Raw genomic sequence first — 24,278 nt, forward strand, 5'->3', positions numbered from 1 at the left:
AGAACAAAGTCATACATTCTCCCCAGTACAGAGATCTGGGCCTAAATTCATCGTTTTTTTGCTCACCATGCCATTCGAGTTGGGACCCAGCCATATGCAAATCAGTCTTGACCCTGCCCCCAATGGGAGCAGTCCAGCCTGAACTGCCAGGCCAGGTCCTCCTTGGACTGGAAACAAGCATCCTAAGACCGGTTTCGGACTTTCAGCCCTCATCAGCAAGAATAGCTTGACTCCAGTGGCATGGAGAGCACGGGACCCACGTCTGGGCATACCCGTCCCACTCGGGGTGACAAATGCAAAAAGAACAATTGATGAATAGAATGCAGAACAATGTCATTTATTTACCCCAGTACAGAGATCTGAGCCTAAATCCATTGTTTTTTTGCTCACCATGCCATTCCAGTTTGGACCCAGCCATATGCAAATCTGTCTTGACCCTGCGCCCAATGGGAACAGTCCAGCTCGAGCTGTCAGGCCAGGTCCTCCCTGGACTGTGAACAGGCTTCCTAAGACTGGTTTCGGGCTTTTAGCCCTCATCAGCCAGGATAGCTTGACTCCAGTGGCATGGAGAGCATGGACCCACGTCTGGGCATACCTGTCCCGCTCGGGGTGACAAATGCAAAAAGAACAATTGATGAACAGAATACAGAACAATGTCATACATTCACTCCAGTACAGAGATCTGGGCCTAAATCCATCGTTTTTTTGCTCACCATGCCATTCCAGTTGGGACCCAGCCATATGCAAATCAGTCTTGACCCTGAGCCCAAATGGAACAGTCCAGCCCGAACTGTCAGGCCAGGTCCTCCCTGGACTGGAAACTAGCATCCTAAGACCGGTTTCGGACTTTCAGCCCTCATCAGCCAGGTTAGCTTGACTCCAGTGGCATGGAGAGCACGGACCCACGTCTGGGCATACCCGTCCCACTCGGGCTGACAAATGCAAAAAGAACAATTGATGGACGGAATGCAGAACAATGTCATATGTTTACCCCAGTACAGAGATCTGGGCCTAAATTCATCGTTTTTTTGCTCACCATGCCATTCCAGTTTGGACCCAGCCATATGCAAATCAGTCTTCACCCTGCGCCCAATGGGAACAGTCCAGCCCGAACTGCCAGGCCAGGTGCTCCCTGGACTGGAAACATGCATCCTAAGATCGGTTTCGGGCTTTCAGCCCTCCTCAGCCAGGATAGCTTGACTCCAGTGGCATGGAGTGAACGGGACCCACGTCTGGGCATACCCGTCCCACTTCGGGTGACAAATTCAATAAGAACAATTGATGGACAGAATGCACAACAATGTCATACATTCACCCCAGTACAGATATCTGGGCCTAAATACATTGTTTTTTGCTGACCATGCCATTCCAGTTTGGACCCAGCCATAAGCAAATCTGTCTTGACCCTGCCCCCAATGGGAACAGTCCAGCCTGAACTGCCAGGCCAGGTCCTCCTTGGACTGGAAACAAGCATGCTAAGACCGGTTTCGGGCTTTCAGCCCTCATCAGCAAGAATAGCTTGACTCCAGTGGCATGGAGAGCACGGGACCCATGTCTGGGCATACCCGTCCTACTCGGGGTGACAAATGCAAAAAAGAACAATTGATGGACAGAATGCAGAACAATGTCTTACATTCACCCCAGTACAGAGATCTGGGCCTAAAGCCATTGTTTTTTTGCTCACCATGCCATTCCAGTTTGGACCCAGCCATATGCAAATCAGTCTTGACCCTGCGCCCAATGGAAACAGTCCAGCACGAACTGCCAGACCAGGTCCTCCCTGGACTGGAAACAAGCATCCTAACACCGGTTTCGGGCTTTCAGCCCTCATCAGCCAAGATAGTTTGACTCCAGTGGCATGGAGAGCAGGGAACCCATGTCTGGGCATCCCCGTCCCACTCGGGGTGACAAATGCAAAAAGAACAATTGATGGACAGAATGCAGAACAATGTCATACATTCACAACCAGTACAGAGATCTGGGCCTAAATCCATAATTTGTTTGCTCACCATGCCATTCCAGTTTGGATCCAGCTATATGGAAATCAGTGTTTACCCTGCGCCCAATGGTAACCGTCTAAAGTGGGGTGGCATGGTGAGCAAACATATGATGGATTTAACCCAGATCTCTTTACTGGGCGTGAATGTTTTTATTTGTTCTGCATTCCGTCCATCAATTGTATGTCTTTTGCTTTCTCGCCCTAAGTGCGCCAGGTATGGCCAGATGTGGGTCCTGGGCTCACTGTTCCACTGGAATCAAGCTATCCTGGCTGAAGAGGGTTGAAATCCCGAAACCGGTCCTAGGATGCTTGTTTCTGGTCCAGGGAGGACTTGCTTGGCAGTTCGGGCTGGACTGTTCCCATGAGGCACAGGGTCAAGACTGATTTTCATATGGCCAGGTCTAAACTGGGTGGCATGGTGAGCAAAAGAATGATGGATTTAACCCAGATCTCTTGACTGGGGGTGAATGTTTTGATTTGTTCTGCATTCCGTCCATCAATTTTTTGTCTTTTGCTTCATTTTTTAAGTGGGGCACAGATCACCGTGCAGGACAATACAGTGAGTGATTGCACCCACCTGCCATGGGGTACCCGAGATTGAGGAGGGTCTCTTTGAGCCCTTTATTTGTTTATGGTTTTCATATAGCTTGAGCAAGACACAAGGGTATCAAAGCAATTTACATAAGAATTAATCGTATTTCATTAGGACTCAATGCAGGAAAATGAAAGAAATTTATCAGAATAGGTCACATAGAAGAAGTTAATCTACAAGCCATATTAGGTTTTACGGATCTGATGAACTGCAAATCTCATTTAATTTGTAGGGGTGCTTCATAAGCATGTGTAGAACGCATCCACATGTAATCATGTAATTATTGTTAACATGAGGTGTCAGAATTTTGAAAAGTATTAACGCAATTATGTGACATGCTTTAGTTTATGGATAAATGTCACGGAGAAGTAACATAAGAGATAGATGTAACTAGCAGAAAACGTTAACATGTGAAGCTCATGATGTGAAACCGACATTATTCACTTATTAAATGTGCTCGACAACTGCCATTATTCCTAATTAGTAGTTAATTGTATTAATTGAAATGCTAGCAATGATGAAAATGTTATTGTTGAAGGAGACATATCTTACGTTAGCTGAAGTCCTAGGCCTGAAATGCAAGTCCCTGGAAACTCTTGCTTTAGAATTAATATTTGAATTTCATGTGCATTGCAGATTCTGTTCTTTCTCACGTTTCCATTGCAGGTGGAGAATACATTCTTTATGAAAAGTAATGTCTTTGTTTTAGTAAGTTAGACACGGAGAAAAGAAGTTACAATTGTGTGGCTTAAGTCTATAAAGGTAGGTGTTGGAAATGGCCCTTTTTGCAGGGTTATCCCTAAACTTTTTGCTTTTTCCTCCTATTTTTTCCTGACCTGTGTGTGTTGGTTTTAGGACACTGGTCAATTTACCACTGCTAATCAGTGCTAAAGTGCATATGTGTAAACTGTGTTATGGATTGGTGTTTCCCTGATTGGCCTTTTTGATTTATGCGTCAGTCCCTAGTAAAGTGCACTGCGAGTGCCAGGGCCTATAAATCAAATGCTGTTGGTGGGCTGCAGCACTGGATTGTGCCACCCACGCAAACAGCCCGTAAAGTGTAACTCTGGCCTGCCATTGCAGAGCCTGTGTGCAGCCTGGGGCTGCCATGTCGATTTGGCAAGTGCATCACTTGCCAGTCCCTAAACCTTCCCTTTTCTACATGTTAGTCACCCCTAAGGAAGTCCCAAGGTACCCCTGTGGGCAGGGTGCATTGTATGTGAAAGTAGGACATGCCCTGGTGGGTGTGGCATGTCCTGATAGTGAATTACAGCCTACTTCGTTTTTCACTATTGCAAGGCTACCTGTTCCCCATAGGCCAGAATGGGTAGTTTGATTATAACACCCTATAACCCTAACTGACCCAGGGAACATGGAGAAATTCGAGTTTAGTATGCCTGAACTCAGAATGATAAAATACATCTTGGTTTTAATATTCTGTGTTTGAAAATACCACTTTTAGAAAGTAGGTATTTTCTTACCTAACCAACCATGCTAGCTTGTGTATTGTCTGTCTGGTTTGTGAGTGACAGGGGCTGGGGGAGACTCCAGGAGACAGGGTGAGTCAGCACAGGGCTGAATAGACCTATCTGCATGTAGATGGGTGGAAGGAGTCACACCTGAGTCTGAATAGGGCTGTGCCTGCCTTCCACAATGCTGGCTCCACCTCCTGTGACCCTGGCCCACTCTGACAAAGGAAGAAGGTGCACACTGGCAGAATGCACCCAGAACTGGTTTGAACTAGGTACAGGACCCTCTGCCTTCAGAGGACAAAGGATTTGGTGGTATAAATATTGGGGCACAGACCCCAGAACTCTAGATTACTTCTGAACTAAGGAACCTGCCAGGAAGAAGGACAGGGAAAGCTGGAGGAGGAGTACTGCCCCTATGCTGCGTGTTGTGGGGTTGGCCTGCAGTGGTTGTTTCTGTCTTGGGTAGGGAAAGGACTGGACTGTGCTTTCAGCATCCTGCTGTTAGAGTTTTCTCCAAGGGCTTGAAGTAGAGCTTGCCTCCTGTTGGAAGTCTCAGGGATAGAAAAGACTTCAGAGAACTCTTTTAGACCAAGACGACTGCCAAGAAGAAGAGCTGGAGAAGCTGTGAGGAGGAGCTAACACTTTGATGTGTGCTTTGCTGTGTTGGCCTGCAGTGGCTGCTTCTGTCTTGGGCACAGAAAGGACTAGACTGAACTTTCTGCAATCTACTTTAGTGAGTTTCTCCAAGGGCTTGAGGTAGAGCTTGCCCCCTGTTCAAGTCTCAGGAACAGAAAAGATTTCAAGTCCGACGCCGTCTATGACGCCGCTGCCGACTCTGTGTCCTGAAGGCACCGCAGAGGGCACCGCCGCAATGCCGCACGCAACCTTGGTCCCACCGACGATACTTATTGACGCCGCCACCGAGCTTCTGCTTGCACCACGACCTGTGGGCACCGCACTCTGCACCGCCTCGCTTCACGCCAAAGCTTTGGCACCACAGAGAGCACCACCGCAATGCCGCACCATGACCCTGGTCTCACCGACGATGCCTGGTGACGCCGCCACCGAGCCGCTGCTCGCATCATGACCTGTGGGCACCGCACTCTGCATCGCCTCGCTTCACGACAACGCCTTGGTATCCCTGACGACGACGCTCCATGCCGGACTCGATGCCACTGCTTTCACCGTGGTTCGAGGGCACCGCTCGTAAAGTTACATGACGCACAGCCCTCATCCCGCACTGCAGCCTTGGCCTACCGACACCGGTGCCATGGACTCCAGTTCGTCAGCCGACGACAGCCCTTCAGCAACGACGACGCCGCTACTGCACTGTGACCTGCCAGCACCGTGACGAGCACCGCCTTCATCTCACACTGCGACCCTGGTCTCACCGATGACGCCATCTGACGCTGCCACCGAGCCGCTGCTTGCACCGCGACCTGTGAGCACCGCACCACTGCACTTTGCACCGCAGAGGAGATCGACCTGCAACGCGTGTGACAACGAGATGTCATCGACGACCTGCATTTCTGAAAGGTACTGTTTGCGGGTCTTCCTGACACCGTACCTGACCCGCGATGTCGCGCTCAGCCAGAACTGTTTGGATTTGGTTGTTCACTACGCCATGATAGCCCCGGACGGAGCTATCGACATCAAGGAACTGTTTCTCAAGGATACTGTGATAACTGAAGATTTTTAAAGTACTGTTCTGTGGATTTTTATCGTTTTGGTCTTGTCTTAAGTATATAAAAATATTGGCTATTTTTCTAAACTGGTGTGGTGTCCGTTTGTAGTGCTTGCACTGTTTTACTGTTGGTTATGTGCAAATGCTTTACACACTGCCTCTAAGATAAGCCTGACTGCTCGTGCCAAGCTACCAAGGGGGTGATCAGGGTTTATTTTAGAAGTCTAGCTCTCTTATCCTGACTAGGAAGAAGGGTCCCTATTTGGACCAAGGTGCGAGCCCTTGCCAACTACAGACCCCCATTTCTAACATTGGTTGGCAGCGATGAGGATAGGACTTGAGTTTGCACGTGACTCACAGTAATTGGTCTGCACTACTACCATGTCGCAGACCATTACGTGCCACATACTGGTTCTTTTTCTTTTTGGCCTATTTTAGATCTTGCCAGTTGGAACTTGCTACTTCAACATGCCTGAATCAATTGCATCATCTGTTGCATCCTTGAGAACTTATGTCTGAGGAGGATAGGTTGGAAACCTACAATGTTAAGGAATTGAGAGTGATTTGCAAAAACCTAAAAATCCAAATCAGAAGCCTCACTAGGAAGGAGGAGCTACAAAAGTTGCTGATGGCCTGGGTAGCAGCCAGAGATGCCAGTGATCAGTCTGGTGTTCTCAGTGGAGAGTCAGAGGAGCCTGTTCCTAGGGTGGATGTGTTTTTGGGAGGAGGGGAACCCTCCAGGCAAGGCAGCAGTAGCTTGTCCCCAGAGGACAGGCGGGAAGCAAGGAAGTTCGAGTTAGAGCAACTCAGGTTGGAAAGTGAGAGGGAAAACAAAAAATTAGCCATGGAGGAAAGGAGGATGACCTTAGATCATGAGTTTAACATGAGAGAGCTGGAGCTGGATTGGAAAGCCAGTAGGGCTTTGTCCAGCCCAGATGGTGGCAACAAAAATGTAGTGTCCAGTACGGAGGATGAGGTACACACACACACAGACTTGGTGCCCTGCTTCAAGGAGGGGGTTGACATACACCAGGGGGTTCATACACTGCAGGTTACTCCAGTGGTGCACAGTGTCCCAGAGGTGGATTGGGGAACTTGCACAGGGGATCATATTCCTGGTAGTGGGAGGGACACTCTACTGACTCTAGAGGAGAGGTGCATGGAGAGGGGTCCCCCCACGATCGAAGCCCTGGTAAGTGAGTATGGAGACCAGCCAGAAGAGTATGGGTTGAGAGACAGCAACAGTCAGACACTGTCTCACCAGTCTTGTGAGAATGATGTGGGATACTTTTTCTGAGGCACTGGATGGTTGGGTGAAGGGTAGTTTGGTTAACACCTGTGTGGGGCTATGTGATTCAATCGCTGGAGAGCATATTTTAAGTCCCTATTTTCCGGAGCTATGCCAACACCTGGTGGAGTGTGAGTTCTCTGACCCCAGGGAGCTTGCACTGGAGGTAGACCTTTTGGTGGATTCCAGAGGGTCTGGAGAAGCATCTGAGGGTGATCCGGAAGGAAGTGGCTTAGGTGTTTCCCAACCGTGGGTGGTTGGAAAGGTTCATGGTAGCCCAGATAGGTCCCAGTGTCGTGGGAAGGATATAGGGACTCACGTCCTCTCTCAGGCTGTGTCCCAAGTTGCCCGAAACCCGGTCCCAGAGTCTGGGTGGTTCCATGAGGGAATACCAGGTGGGGAGCCTAGGCTGTACGGAAAGGCCACACATTGAAGGGGATTCCCTAGTGTCTGGGGAACTGGGGGGACAGCTGTAACTAGCATCCCACCGGTTCTGGTGTCTGGCAACACCGCTCCAATTGGGAGGGTGCCGAAGTCCAGATGGAGGGCTGAGAGGGGGATGTGTTCCCCAGTGGGAGAACCAGTGGGTCAGGGGCCATCCAGATGGGCTGAGCCTCCTAACAGTGACCATTGTGACACCACTTCTGTCCTGGGGGATCTTTGCGCACTGTCAGATGGACAGAGGTCAGGAGATCTGCGCCAGGCAGACTGTCACACAACACATGAGTCATGTGTTACCCTCAGGGGAAGCATGCGTGCTCCCAAGGAAGTCCTGGTGCACCGGGCAGGTGCTCAGCTGCAGGGTTTAATCCCTAGGTTGGGAAGCAAGGTTCAGGTCCTGCCTGATCTGGAGGGAAGGACGACTGTAAGCAGTGTCCTGACCGGTTTGTCTTCAAGGGGTACTACTCCAGGTGGGAGGGTGCAGAACTCTGGAAGGGGGTGCAGAGGAAGAGAGTCCTCACCTCTGACCCCGGTTCAACTTAAGGGTTTAGACCCTAGGTTGGAAGACCAGTTGCTGGTGGGAGGTCCTGAACTGGATGGTGAGTTGGGCAGGACACCTGCCACAGGTGCCCTGACAATTTTGGAAGGACCAGTAGGTTAGGTATTGCCAGATCTGAGGTCAGAGCACCCCAGGACTGACCCTGGTGAGGCCACTTCTGGCCTGGGGGTCTTCATGCAGGTGGACAGGTGGCTGGAGACCTGAGCCAGGCAGATTCTGGCACAACTCATGAGGAGTGTGTTTCCCTTGAGGGGGGGTTGGTGTACTCCCCCGGAAGTCCTGGGTTGCCAGGCACAGGTCCAGCCTAAGGGTACCGACCCTATGTTGGAGGGCCAGGTTCGGAGTGTCCCCCCTGACCTGGAGGGAGGGGTGACTGCTAACAGTTCCCCTACCAGTTTGTCTTCGGGGGTGCCGCTCCAGGTGGGAGGGTACAGAGCCCCAGGGAGGAGGACCGGGTGTGGGAGAGTCCACCCCAGTCCCTTGTTTAGCCACAGGGTAGCACCCCTGAACTGGTGGGCCAATTGTGTAGAACACCTGCCACAGGTGGCCTGACAATTCTGGAAGGGGGGAGAGTTCAGCACCCCAGGGAGGAGGACAGGGTGTGGGAAAGCCCACCCCACCCCAGTCTCCTGTCCAGCCGCAGGGTACAGACCCTGGGCTGGTGGGTCAGTGCCAGGATGTCATCCCTGACCTGACAAGAGGGAGAGTGGAGAAAGTGTGCTAGGCATCTGGGGCTACTGCCTCCATTCTGACGCCACAGAGGTTAGAGAGCCCTGAGAGGCATAAGGCCTGGGTCTCCACACTGACAACTGTCGGTAGCCACTGTGGCTTGCTGTTCTGATGGACAGAGATGCCCCTGGGAGGGGGACCGGAGTCACACCCCGGGGGTGGACTGGGCCACACCACTCTGTTGGCCATGTGGGCACTGCCGGCCTGTTGGGACACATCTGTGAGCAAAGTTAGTTTAAGCGCTGATGATGATCACAGGTGAGGAGAAGGGTTCCCCATGGGTCAGCTTAGTGGGCCCTGAGAGTATGGATAGAGGGATCCAACTAGCTTCAGGAAGGCGTAGAACAGGAATGAAACCCCGCTGTTGCGGGCCAGGTTCCATGTTCTATCGCCCCAAGCAGGGAAGTCCATCGAGGTATGGATTGGTCTACCCTGGCTTTAGGCTGGAAGGGGGTTGTGTTGGAAATGGCCCTTTTTGCAGGGTTATCCCTACACTTTTTGCTTTTTCCTCCTATTTTTTCCTGACCTGTGTGTGTTGGTTTTAGGACTCTGGGCACTTTACCACTGCTAATCAGTGCTAAAGTGCATATGCTCTCTGTGTAAACTGTGTTATGGATTGGTGTTTCCTTGATTGGCCTATTTGATTTATGTGTCAGTCCCTAGTAAAGTGCGCTGTGAGTGCCAGGGCCTATAAATCAAATGCTGTTGGTTGGCCGCAGCACTGGATTGTGCCACCCACGCAAACAGCCCGTAAAGTGTAACTCTGGCCTGCCATTGCAGAGCCTGTGTGTAGCCTGGGGCTGCCATGTCGACTTGGCAAGTACACCCATTTGCCGGTCCCTAAACCTTCCCTTTTCTACATGTTAGTCACCCCTAAGGTAGACCCAAGTTACCCCTGTGGGCATGGTGCATTGTATGTGAAAGGTAGGACATGCCCTGGTGTGTGTGGCATGTCCTGATAGTGAATTACAGCCTACTTTATTTTTCACTATTGCAAGGCTAACTGTTCCCTATAGGCCAGAATGGGCAGTTTGATTATAACACCCTATAATCTTAACTGACCCAGGGAACATGGTAGAAATTCGAGTTTAGTATGCCTGAACTCAGAATGATAAAATACATGTTTTAGTGAAGATGGTTTTAACATTCTGTGTTTGAAAATACCACTTTTAGAAAGTAGGTATTTTCTTACCTAACCATCCAGCCTGCCTCTGCTAGCTGGTGTATTGTCTGTCTGGTTTGTGAGTGACAGGGGCTGGGGGAGACTCTAGGAGACAGGGTGAGCCAGCACATGGCTGAATAGACCTATCTGCATGTAGATGGGTGGGAGGAGTCGCACCTGGGTCTGAATAGGGCTGTGCCTGCCTTCCACAATGCTGGCTCCAACTCCTGTGGTGCATCTGATGACCCTGGCCCACACTGACAAAGGAAGAAGGTGCACACTGGCAGAATGCACCCAGAACTGGTTTGAACTAGGTACAGGACCCCCTGCCTTCAGAGGACAAAGGATTTGGTGGTATAAATATTGGGACCCAGACTCCAGAACTTTAGAATACTTCTGAACTAAGGAACCTGCCAGGAAGAAGGACCGGGAAAGCTGGAGGAGGAGTACTGCCCCTATGCTGCATGTTGTGAGGTTGGCCTGCAGTGGTTTCTTCTGTCTTGGGTAGGGAAAGGACTGGACTTTGCTTTCATCATCCTGCTGTTAGAGTTTTCTCCAAGGGCCTGAAGTAGAGCTTACCTCCTGTTGGAAGTCTCAGGGATAGAAAATACTTCAGAGAACTCTTTGGGATCAAGAAGACTGCCAAGAAGAAGAGCTGGTGAAGCTGTGAGGAGGAACTACCACTTTGATGTGTGCTTTGCTGTGTTGGCCTGTAGTGGCTGCTTCTGTCTTGGGCAGGAAAGGGACTGGACTGAACCATCTGCAATCTACTTTTGTGAGTTTCTCCAAAGGCTTGAGGGAGATCTTGCCCCCTGTTCAAGATGTCTCAGGAACAGCAAAGACTTCAAGCCTGACGCTGCCTACGATGCCGCTGCCGACTCCGAATACTGAAGGCACCACAGAGGGCACCGCCGCAATGCCGCACCGCATCCCTGGTCTCACCGATGATGCCTGTCGATGCTGCCACTGAGCCGCTGCTTGCACCGCGACCTGTGGGCACCACACTCCGCACCGCCTCGATTCACGACGACACCTTGGAATCCCTGACGACACCGCTCCATGCCAGACTCAATGCCACTGCTTGCACCGTGGTTCCAGGGCACCGCTCGTAAAGTTACATGACGCACCGCCCTCATCCCGCACCGCAGCCTTGGCCTACCGACGCCGGTGCCATCAACTCCAGTTCGTCAGTCAACGACAGCGCTTCAGCAACGACAACGACGCTGCTGCACTGTGACCTGCCAGCACCGTGACAAGCACTGCCTTCATCTCACACAATTTTGTGCGAGGGGATTGTTCTGATTTTGCTCTGATTTCGGGAGGTAAGCAGTTACATATTCTTTGTGTACATCCTGGGAATTACTGTTTAATCAGTCTTGATTTATTTCTGGCACGGGCTTCCCGTAGAAGTGAGTCTGTGCGTCTTGTACTGTGTTAACCTCCTTAAATTTGTAGTTTATGGTTGCAGTACATAGGGCTGGGCTCATGCAGTACCTGATGTGTAATGCAATCCAGCTTGAAGAGACTCCTAGCTTCCAAGGGAAGCATTTGATAGATTCCAGGATGGGGTAGATATGATCAAATTTCCTGGATCCTGAGACGAGTCTGGCGACTGTGTGTAGCATTGCTCTGAGATGTGTCAGGTGAGTTTTGGGGATCCCTGCCAGGAGAGAGTTGCTGTTAATTAGTCTTGCAAGGACTAGGAATTAAACAACTCTTTAGAAGTTATCAGTTGGGATGAATCACTTGATCCCTCTTAATAACTTGAGCTGATTTGTGTTCCCTTTGCTAAATTGTTCATGTAGTCCCAAACATTTAGGTGTTTGTTTAGAATGAATCCAAGGGATCTGGTGCTCTCAACGATGCTTGGGTTGCCCTCTAGCAGGGAACGCTCCTCGAGCCATTTGAGAGTGGGTGAGTAGATTTGGAGTAGGGAGATCAGGAAAAGTTTGATTTAAGTTGGCTCAGTTTAAGGTTTTATATGGACATCCATAATTAGACTTCAGTGAGGGTTTAAGAGGCAGTGGTGATATATTCTATGGAGGTAATTTTGAAGTAGAGCTGTATGTTGTCTTCAGAGAAGTGGTATTTGTAGTGTTATTTCTTGAGGATAGTGATGCGTAGCTTGATGTAGATGTTGAAGAGCATGGCAGAATATGGAGCCTGCAAGAACTTCCTGGTGGAGTTTTGCTGTGTCACAGGAGAAGCTGGTAATTTTAAAACACTGACATTGTTATTTAGAAAAGAGGTGAACCAACTGAGGACCACGTTCTTAAGGCCCTTTCTAGGTTTGAGTGTTTTTAGTAGTTTGGGGTGGTTGACTGTGTCCGAGGCTGCCATTATGTCCCGAAGGAGGAAGAGGCAGCATTCTCCACTGTCCAGGATTTCCATGGCTTCATCCACAATTTTAAGGATAGTTGTTTACATGCTATGTTTTGCTCAAAATTGGATATCATCAAGTAAGGTGTTTAGAGGTATGCTTTGAGTTGCGCTGCTACACAGTTTTCCAGGAGCTTTGGCTTCGAAGGGCGATAGGGTGGAAGTTACCAAGGTCCTCAGGGTCTAAACCTTATTTTGTTAGTAGGGGGGTGACTTGCCTTACTTTGAGCTGGTCATGGGCATATTTGGATTTTAGTGAGAATCTAAAGTTTAGCCAAAATGAAATCGCTGCCTTACTGATTTGTTTTAGGATGTAGCAGGAATGGGGTCAGAAAAGTGACAGGAGGGTCTTGTTTTGGCTATAATTTTGGCCAGGTCAACATCATTGACATTTTTAAAGGTGGAACAGAGGGACTTTGATTTGGGTAGTAGAGAGTAAAGGTCCTGATTCTTAGGCAGATAATGAATCAGTGTAATTGAGAGGTATTCAAAGGAGGCAATCTGTGCCATAGTAAGACTCCTTCAGGATAGATTGTTTTTATGGATCAGCACTATCCCTCCTCTTGTTTTGGTGGGTGTGTCTAGGTGAATGCTAGAGTAGCCATGGTCAAGATAGGTGTGCGTGGTTTCATTGAACCATGTTTCTTTAGGAATATTAGTGCTAGGTTCTACGTGATAAGGGTTTCTGCAATCTCTGTACTATCTTTGATTGTGGCTCTTCAGTTATGGAGAATACATTTCAAGTGTGTTGAAATTGGTGGCTGGGGTGATTTGGATTGTAATCAGGCTGTCTGGGTTGACTCCTCTGGCCTTTGGGTTAAGCGAGTTTCTCCACCTTCTAATTGCAGTTAGTTTGGTGGAGGCAATAAAGAAGTTGTTGTGGGGACATTTTGAATTATAGTTTCTTACAAGGACTTCGATGTCTCTATTAGTGAGTATATGTGGACCCCTGATGTACTGAGGTTGTTTGTTGTCCTGGGGTTTCTTTGTGGTGAACTTTCTTGTGGTTGATGTTTGATCCAAGTTTCAATGTTGTGTAGTTTGTGCAAGAGTAGGGTTAGATCAGCTGTCACAGTGTGTTAGTAGAACTGCTGATGCAGTCTAGTTTCACTTAGGTGTTGCTGACTTTGTGATGGATTTGTGGTATTCTAGTGTTGTCAGTTGGATTTGTGGTGTTCTGGTGATGTTGGGTGGGGACTGTGTGGTGGTGAAGAGGAGAATTTAGAGGGGTGGGAGGTTTGAGTTTGAAGTCAGGTGGGTCATAGGGAATGACCTGGCAGCGGTAAGTGGTGGTGGTGGGGTTCAGGGTGTCAGGGATGGGGGTGCAGGGAGGGTGGGGAGTGAAGGGAGTTAGAAAGGGTTCGGGCTAACTGGGGGTGAAGGAGATGGGAGAGGCTTGGTAGGGAGTTCCAGACCTGGGGTACATACTTGTGAAGCAGGGAGGGTCATAAGAAGGAGAATTGTGAGACTGGTCGAACCGGGTGTGAAGGGATGGTCGGTTTATAGAGTGGGGCAGGATGTTGGTTGCTAAAGGGAGAGCATTTAATGGGGCTGGGGGTGATGAGTGAGGATCTGTGGAAAGAGAATAGATTATGTCCTGGGGGGTGGGGGGCCTGACATTGGTTCTGTGGGGGTATATAGTTGTGAGTTCAACTGTGAGGTTTTATTTTTGGAGCTGAGTTGAATATTAGTGATAGTGGTAGAAGGGGACACTGTTGGTGAAATGTTGTTTTGATGGCAATAGGGGTCTTTTAGATGAGGTGGTAAAGGGAAAGGGCACAGGCTGAGTTGTGCGGAGGTTGAACTCTCCTATTGTAAGGGTTGGGTATGGGTGTCTTATATCAGTAATTGTTGGTTGTTTCCTTTGAGGTTATTCTTAATGTTGATGAGCATCCTGAAGTGGCGGTCAAAGAGATTAAGGTTTGCATCCGATGGTTGGATCATAACTTTACCATTATAAAAGATGGATAAGCTCATTTCACATTTGAGGCATGGAAATTATGTGATAGTGAGTTCCTTCCTTGTGGGATGCAGGAGTTTGTTGATACTTGGAGAGTGCAGATAAGGAATTTGTGCCAGATCTGTGTGTTTTGGGTGAAGAAGATGAAGTTGGTTATTAGTTTACCTTTATTGTGGTCAGCTATGAGTGTCTCATGCTTTGTCTTCGAAGTCTTTTCTGCCATTGAGTGTGAGACTGGGGGCAGGAGAATTTGTGGGAGTATGGGCCTGCTTTAGAGAGGTAGCATTCTAGTGTTTTGTATCTGGATGTAAGGGAGCTATTGTGCTGGGATCTTGTATTGGGTCCCTTTGCTTCCATGGCTTTGGTATTCTAGGCTTGGTTTGGTAGCGCTTTTGTAGCACATAGTGCGAGAGGGAGGAAGAGATCAAGTGAGGTAGGAGGAGCTACCCAACGTTATAGGGGTGCAAGGACAAGAGTTTAATTACCTTGTGGTAGATGGTCCCAGAAGGGCAAGTGTTAAGGTACTAGCACCAGAGAAGTTGTAGAGCTAGGAGGAGAGATGTCAGGAGTGTAGGGGCTGTTTCTGTTTGAAGAGATCAGGGGGTTCACTAGGTTTGTGTTTTGCAATTTTCAAAATTTGCCATCCTGGGGTGCACTAACTGTGTGCCACCTCTATGTTATGCACAGTCAGGGTGCCCACTGATGGCCTCAGTACCTCTGCTCTCACGTCTTTCTTATGGCAAGGGCACAAAGGCAACAGATTACCTCATTTGCATTGGTTTAGCATTCTATTCAAATCAAGGAACACCCCCTTGAGATTCCTCCAACACACATATAGCATCGGTCAGGGCACAAGTCGGGGGTACACACGGGTGGATGACATCCACCCAATATTTTCACAGGGTCGACGCCATCTACTGTGGCAAGAAGTTGGGCCCCACTGAAAAATTTGCTAAAATCGTCCCAGTGTGATTTTGAAACACCGGGGTATGCCTGCTTATTGTTTGCTTTCGATCTGCAACAAAATGACGATGGGAGGGGACTTTATTGTTTCAGACTCCAGCTGGGCCCATAACAAAGGCCAAATAAGAGGGTTTATCAGTCCTCCTTCTGTTCAAGTCTTCTGCCTGGGAGCAGTCAGGAGCCTCACACCTAGATGCAAAAGCATCGGAGGGGAAACTAAGGCTCACATCATATTAGCACTTCACACATGCTTAAGCAAGACAGATTTGCACTTTGTTCAGTCCCTGTTTACAAAATATGCATGCACTGTAAGAATGTCAGAAGTTTTCGTCTTTCCCAGTATTTCCACAAAATAAATTGCATTTATTACTACTCACTACCCTGAGGAGGCATTGAAATAACTTCAATACCACAGTTTGTTCTTGTATATTGCTACTCATCCCAATACAGGTACATATTACATATACAATAAATCATATACGTTTGTAAATCAATTGATAGGATATGTTACATAAAACAGTGGGGTATAACAAGGTGTAGAAGTCACATATCTTTTATAGCTCAAAGTGCTGTATTACAAGGATTACAATGCAACTGCAAATAACAGAAGGATCTATGTGTTCAAAGAAGTAACCCAGTTATCTATCTACATAGAATAGAATCTGTCATTTGCATGTTACATATTGTGCTTCACAGGACACACATTAAAAAGCTTTGCTTCTTAGAGTCAAAACTTAGGCTAGATAAAACATAGAACCTTTCCAGCAAGTGCATTAACCTACAGAGCTATCTTACTATTATTGTTTACTCAGATTTACTGTGAACACACAGATCTCTGCAGCACTGGCGTAACAAAACCTAAGGGTACCCCTGGAAACTACATAAAGACCCCCCCCCTCCAGTCTCAGTCAGGGGCTGTCACACCATTTTACTGTGCTGAGGCGGCCCCATGGAGCTTGGCCTTTGTAACATCACGGCTCTGCAGCAGGTGCCATAACCCCATGAGATATTTTAAAATGCAGTGTTTGTAAGCAATTAAGCAGAACAGATTTACTGTCAGGTTTCTCCTTGTTGCTACTTTCTTTGTTGCAGAGTTTAAAAAGAAAATGTTTAAGCTAAGGCCCAGATTTTGCATCAGGGTTGATTTACTTGTCTGGGACAACCCTGATGCAAAATCTATTTTGGGATTTACAGTACCACACAAATCCTGTTTGTGTGGGTTTGTAAAAAAAAAAAAACTAACACAAGGGAGCAAATAACCCTGCTTTGTGATACCTTACATCAGGTAGGCATTACATGGGTGGTGCTTGGGCGTTCCTGTGCATCCATGGATGTATTTTGAGGAAATCCCATATTTACAAAGACTTGTAAACATAGGTTTGAACCAAACTGGTGAGTCTGCTGAGGTTAGCATAACAAGGAGAAATAAATCAATTTCTCCTAGTTATTTCCTCTTTGCATGTATGCTGCAGTCTGCAGCACACATACAGAGAGGAAATAGCCTCATAGGATAGTTTGTGCATGGCTCTGGGTAAAAATATAAAATACGCAAGGCAGCACATTGCGCTGCCTTGCATTAGTGTGATTCAGGTAGGTTTTACATGGGTGGGGCATTGGCGTTCCCGTACATCCACCCATGTATTTTGTGTGTAAATAACATAAACAGTCTTCTAAAGGAAGGCACACTAGCTTTCCTTGGATCAGTTCTCGAGTTCCACTTTCCTGTAAAAGGATTGAGGTTATTCCCTATTTATGTGAGGCGGCATTCAGCTAGACCCCCTAGAGAGTTCAAGTCTTAGAAGTTCCACAATGGCTTTGAGAAAGTCAAAGTGCATTCGTGCTATAGTGTGGCAGTCAGAGCAAACCCAGTATTGGCCACCCAGTATTGAGCCTTACTCGCTCAAACTGAGTGGAGGTTGGAGTGCCTATCAGGTGTCTGAGGCCCTGTGGTGAGCAGAAGCCTGGATTCTACGGTAGAGGTGGCAGGTGTCCACACACTGCTCTGCCTATGTGGTAAGCATTCCTAAAACCGGAAGCAGGTCTTGGATCATTGGTTAGTTGAACTGTGCTCTTCCTCCGCGAGTAGTGACTTGCTTCTCCTTCAAAGCTGCACACTGCTCCAGGATGACATACCTTCACCTCACCCCCCTCCTGGCATGCGGGATTTGTGAGAGCACACACAGGAAAACAGCCCCTTCAGGTCATAGCATTGCACAGTGCGACGGCCCTCTTCTTGATAGTCCAATTCACCAGGACGACAGCCCTCAATCATTGCCGTGGCCCCACCTGCATACGGAGGTCATGGCCAGCACACAGGTTTTCTGCATTCACTTTGTACCATTGAGCCGCTAAATAGACATCTATTTATTTCTCCTATTTCACCTTAAAGGTCAATATTTTGCCTTTAATTTTAGGTGCATGAGGTTACAGTGTGGCTGGTAGGCAGAAGCCACATAAAGTGTCAAATGCATTATGTCTGTGGCTTAGATTCTTATTACTATATTCCAAGAAGGAGTGAGTGAGAAGTGATACAGGGTTTGCTCACCTGCCAAACACCTAACCATGTGCCTTTTTCTTGTGAGTTACCTTTGTCACCATTTCCTTTTCATCCTTGGATACTGTGAAGATTACACTTATTTGATGTAGATATGATACCTCTTACTTTGAAATTTATGGTCCATTCTTTCTGTGGGTTTTCTGGTGGTACTGATTCCAAGGCAAAATGTCAGGTTGTGGTGGTAAATGTGAGGGTGGTTTAGAAATAGTTATGCCAACAATAATAACATGAGAGATGTCTGCTGATAAATGTGGAGGTGACCTTTGTGGAGGGGGCAGTGTGTCATTTGTAGAAACATAAATGCAGAGCCCCACATTTTTCTTAGGGTCCTATTGTTGAATGCCAAGGTTGCCATAAACTTTTTTTTCACTAGCCTAACATTGCTTAATCTAGCAGGTTGATTTTTCTACCCTTTTTTTGACCTTCATCATTGTTTTCTTATCTCATTCCTTTCTTTCATTTCTGTCTTCCTCTCTTGCTTTGGGTCATGGTCTGCTTGCAAAAAATGAGTCCCAATCTCCAAAAATGAATGCCAGTGCCCTCCACAGACACATTAAGTGGTGGAAAAGGCTGAGTAAGAATACTTTGCATAGGAGAGCAGTCTCACCTTTGGAGAGTGGAGGCAGCTAAAGCAATCACATCTACATGGATATGTGCTGCATATGGAATATTATGCCTGGTTGAGTAGGATGGCCATAAGAGTTAGTTTGTTCAATCCTTGAACAAAGGAAAGTTTATGCTGAAAAAAGGCAACATTGTACTACGCATAGCTTACCAAAGTGTCGCTCTTCTGCCTAAATCAGAAGAGTTTGCATGTATACTCGAAAAGTGCTCAAATGTGCTCATGATATACCTGTTAAACATATATTATATGAGGTCTTAAGATCTGATGTAACTTCTTGTGAGGCCACTTCTTGTAAAGTCATGGCTTGTGATGCCACTTCCTTTGATGCTGCATGTGTTGTTATGCGCCATGATGTCATGCGCTGTGATGACACTTGCATACTGCCCAACTAGGTTAGTCACCCCACTTCTATTTTTTAGGACTTGTGCCCTGGCATTGCTGTTTTATATGTATTACAGAAGGGGGAGTGCAAGCATCTGCGGCCCTTTCTCTACTACCGAAGTACAAAATGCGGGCGCACATGCCCATTGTGTCCCCAGAGCCCTTTCTATTTTACGTCCCAAAACGCCGTATTCAGCATATTCATTTATGAATGAGGGGTGTGGTTTACATCTACAACAGAAACCCCGCTGGCAAGCCTCAGAGTTAAAATGTTGTGCTGGGGCAGATGCATTTGTGCAAAGCAATGCACGGATTACCTTTGCAAATTTTTACAGATCAAAATGTGCTTTCCCCAATCTGCACTGGGGCAGATTATGAAAAATGTTTTGAGAAACAGGCCCTTTATTTTACAAATAAAGGCGAATAAATTTGAAGTAATTGCTCTTGCCAAAAAGCAGCTTTCTGTAGTTAAAGGAATTGCAGGCACTACGAGGAACTCACTTCTTAAACTGTCGCACATCTCTTACTTGTCATATTCTGTACATGCAGTTGTGCGGCTTCGTGCCCCTTTCGTGGCATTATGAAAGTGCAAGGTCATATCGTGGAACCCAGAGTTCGTGCTAGTGCTTCGGGCTAGTTTTACAGCTTATTTGACTAAGTGCTGTTTGATTGCGCTCTCATGCATGATTAAATATTCATAAATAAACAATCTGAGTGCTATCAAGTAGCCTTTGAACTCTATCTTAGGTCCAGTCTTGAAAAATCGAGTGAAAATAAATGGAGAAACCAATACAGCGAAAATCTTACCTCGCAGACAGGAAATATTTCTAAAATGATTGCTTTTAGCATTGCGATTATTTTTTTCACAATACGTTTTGCTATATCATGCTTCCTCAGCTGCAGTGCTGATGCACATCAGCCCCAATGAGAACATAATAGCTCTTCTCGTCGTTCACCTTGGTTTGTGGGAATTCACCTATTTATTCTTTGCATTATTTTAATGTTGTTTGACCAATATTACATTTTGAGATATTTTCTCCTTAACAATGTGAAACTGTCACCTTGACATTAAGATTATTTGCCCAATGCATTAACAAGCGTCACTGTATAGACCTTTTACTAATAAATGAGAGAGAATGGGTTCCAAAGTAGTACACCGCATAATTTAATATTTCACAACTGCCACCTCCTTTAAAACCAGTTATTACTTCTCTAGTGCTTCGTGTCACGGTTCTCGGATGTACAAAACTACACGAGAAGGTGGAACCTTTTCAGTCGCCTATTTTATGCGAAATGTTGGTCCTGCGTCCGCAAGGGCACCCCCACCAATAATGCGCCATACAACATCGTAGGTAACATCTTCCGCCCTAAACATTTTTGTTCTATAATCCCTGAGTGAAGTATATTTAATCCCTGGGTGTGTTACATACCATTTCAGTAGAACTGTTAGTTTTCACGGCAGGTGCCAAATATTTAAGGTCAATCCAGGCTCTGCCATACTGTGCCACCACAAACGTCCACAAGAGGACAACACATTACAACAAATGATAACCTCAAAAAGTCCCTGGGCAGATTTACAAACCCCTTGCGACACTTTTACGCCGTCGCTGCGTCACATTTGTGATGTAGCAGCGTTATAAACAATGCGCCACGTTGCGACACATTTACAACGTGACGCATCTAGGGTAGGGAGATGTGTCACGTTGTAAACCCCTACGTCACATTATACTTGCGTCAGGTATAATGTATGCAGGGTGGGCGTTCCCACGCAGGAACGGCTTGTAAAAGTGACGCAATGAAATCTACAAGATGTACACTGAGTCGCTTTTACGACGCCACTGCGTCAAAACCTTACACCTGCTTGAAGCAGGCATAAGGAGTGACGCAGCACAATAAGTATAGGCCGCCCCTGAGCATTGCAGGAGTTGCGTCGGGCTTGCGACACAACTCCAGCAATGCGTTACCTTTATGCTGACACCTGTCAATCCTTGCGCCATGGTGCGACGCATTGTAAATGCAACGCATCCATAGTGGGGCCAGGGTTTTTGTGTCTGACGCAAATTAACTGACGCATCTCTGCTGGTGTGCGTCAGTTCTTGTAAATCTGCCCTCCTGTTTCTAGAGAAAAGGTAGCACTCAACTTGTAAAATCACATTTGCTTGAAGCTACCAAAATCCTTGGAGCCTAACTGGTTTTAAGACATAACGATGTCAGCATATCTGCTCTTAGGGTGCAAGGGCGAACACTGCAGCTCGTTGTAATATAGATGCATCTTGTGTTTGTGAGTGAAGAAGTGGACTGACAATAAATAACACAACTGAGTATTGTGTGAATCAGTAGTCAGAGGCCTTAATATGATTAGTGTGCATTTGAATGTTGCCTTACTAAGTGTAGAATACATTAAGGAACCCAGCATTCATCTCTCAAAATGAAGCCACATAGTACCTTAAGATGAAGAGTTGAATGTGGATAATTTAGGACAGGTGAAAGAGTCGTGGAAGAGACATATTGTAAGTAATGTTATCTTATGTGAAGAAGTTACTTTATGTGTTTCAGAATGGCGGCCGATGACTCACAAGGGTTTAAAGGTGCTTTGACAGAATAGGAGGAAACTGCAAGGAGGCACACAAATGAAGGTAACAGAAAATGGAGAAGGAGTTGTTTGCTGCCTTCTAAAGGTTAGATGGCCAAAAGCGAACTACAGTTTGAACGGGAGACAGTTCCAAGAGAGAGCGAATCAAAATGGAGAACGGTCGTCTTTCTTCATGCTGTCTACAAAATGGCTGGATCTCAACAGAGGACGATCTGGAGAGAGGTGGAAGAGTCTGGCAATGCAGCGAAGTTGTTTATTATGCAGGAAACTGGGTGAGCTGCCTTAAATGAACTCATTACGGATGCAGGGGACTTTAAAGGTGACCCCAAAAAAGATGACAAGCCCGTGGTAAATCTTTCCCAGAAGAACTCTGCAAAAATGTTTTGCTTCTCGAATCCAAAACTATTGAAAGAAATATATTAATATAATGTATCCTAGCTCATAACCTTTTAGGGAGAAGTGGCAGAATTATGAATTCAGAAATGGGTTGGCTTAGTCAAAATATCATCTAGTCTTTTAAGCCAAAAGGGAAGAAAAATGTTTGCCAATACAAACTGCTTCAAAAAAGAAATGTATAATGAAAGTGAGTAGGGATTGGATTTTGATCTGGGGAATATAGGAAGGGCTATCCAGATCCCAAAGTTATCAACCATTACTCCTCTAAGCTGAACTTGGGAAAGGACCTGGAGGATAGACTATTCATGCCCCCCAAAGGAGCCCTACAAAACATTTCTTTGCTAGTAAGGTTCTTGCACATTGCGAGGATACAGCAGATCCGGGGGTTTGTTGGTTTTCAGAGTTTATGCATACTCACCAGGAGTGATTCAGCTAGAAGCTACAGGAGTATAGCCAGGCAAGAAATTGTGTTTGTTTTGAAGAATGGCTGAACTGGAGTTAAGCACAGGATATGATGCAGTTGAGCATCCGCACTGCACTTCTGGAAGAGACCTTACCAATACCTCAGATAAAAAAAGAAAAGTGCATTAAGCCTCCATATAAAAGATAAGGACGGTTCAGATCTTTATCACTCAACCATGAGATCTTAAAAAGTTAGTGAAAATTTGTCTTTCCGTATAAAACAAAGTGAATGAAAAAAACGCTAAGTATTTGTATTTTTTTATTTGCATTACACCCCAATTCAGATGTCCATGAATCTATAACAAATGGTGGAGTGTCTGAGGTTTGATGGCTGAAAATTCTCCCCTAACCATGTGATGTGCAGTTGCAAATGTTTGGGAACTAATGAACAACATCATTTTGTGGGCCCAGACATTGCGGTTTGAATAATCACACAGATTGTAATCAGAAGAGTGTGCTATGAAATGTACCCTATTGTAAGTTGGAAACATCTTTTCGATTCATAAAGGAGCTTTGCATCCCATTAGAAACTGCAAATAGGAGAGGCCAATAACAGGACACCCCCTCCTATTTGAAAGTAGCAATGGATTTTAGCAATGCTTTTTGACTGCTATTGTGCTTGCAAAACATTGATCAGATACCGTCAATGCAAAGTTGGTGGTATCAGATTCCCTTTGGGATTTGTGTCAGGCTGTTCCAGTGGAAGCAGCCAGTGGTCCAGACAACCAGCGCGAGTAGGTACCCAAACATTTCTCTTCTGCATCAGTGAGACCAAGACCCCGCCTTGTCCTTCTGACTCGTGTTGATGTCTGTCTCCTGCCATTTTTTCCTGTAAGCTTCTCATTCAGACTCCTACTCGGTAATTACTCTTTGTTTGTGGTGTCTGTTCTATCTGCCAGTATTTGTTTAACTGCTTCATTTTGCATCCTTGTTCCTCCCAACTGCCCCTTTTGGCAACTTTTGCTCTTCTTATTGCTCCATTTTGCAATTTGGTCTCTTCTGTAAGTTTTTGCCCCCCAACTTGCTCTGCCAATTGCGTTTTCCCACCTTGCCTGTCCCACCGGATTTTCCAGCTCTGCCCCGCAGAATTTCCCGCTCTTGCTCAGCCCACGCACCTTCCCCTTGCACTCCTCATAGTCTCTCAGGCCCTACTTTATGGAAGGCTCAGCGCGAATGAGCCACTGGTGCACCAAAGGTGCACCAAAGGCAATCTGGCAAAGGCAATCTTGTCTGCACTTGTCTGTGCCTTTCAGCGCCTGGACCACGTCAAGTGCCAGGAACCCTGATCCAAATGCCTCCTGCAGCTACACCGCCAATGAACTCCACTTGCTAAACACTGGATGCCACCACAAATGTGGCTGTCGAGTCGCATCTCAGTCCACAGTGGGCCCCTTTGCCTGCTCACATTGCCACTTCACATGCTACTGCCGAGTGCCGACACACACAGCAACCATCACTAAGTCAGTGAGCCCCTTTTTATAGAACGCATTCACTTCAAGCTTCAGGCAGACAGTAAAACCACTATCAAGGCACCCTCACCTACCAGCCCCTAGGACGGTGCACTCATTTCAACAACCTCCTCACTGACCTCACTGCACCCCTCGCCATAGGCACCAAAGACTACATACTCCTAGGCGACCTCAACTTTCATCTTGATGACCACATGGAGTCCAGCCACACGGACTTGTGCAAACTTCTATGGAACATCGGCCTCACCCAGCTTGTACACGGCCCTATCCACATTGCCGGACACACCCTGGACCCCATATTCTACCACAGCAACAAGGTTAGAGTCAGTCACATCATTCCACTCACATGGACGGACCACTCCATCATCCACTTCCAAATAACAGAGCCACCAGCCATCCCCATGGAGTCTAGCAACACCCCAAGCCACTGCTGGAAGAAAGTTACACAAATGGAATGGGTTAACACCCTACAACTAATCACCACTGCCCAACACTGCCAGAAAACAGTTTTTAAGGTAGTGGAGGAACTATCAGATGCTAGCAACATCTTGTCTGCTCCCCCTCTTT

The sequence above is a fragment of the Triturus cristatus genome, chromosome 5_1 (assembly GCF_964204655.1).
Source record: "Triturus cristatus chromosome 5_1, aTriCri1.1, whole genome shotgun sequence".
NCBI lineage: Eukaryota > Metazoa > Chordata > Amphibia > Caudata > Salamandridae > Triturus > Triturus cristatus.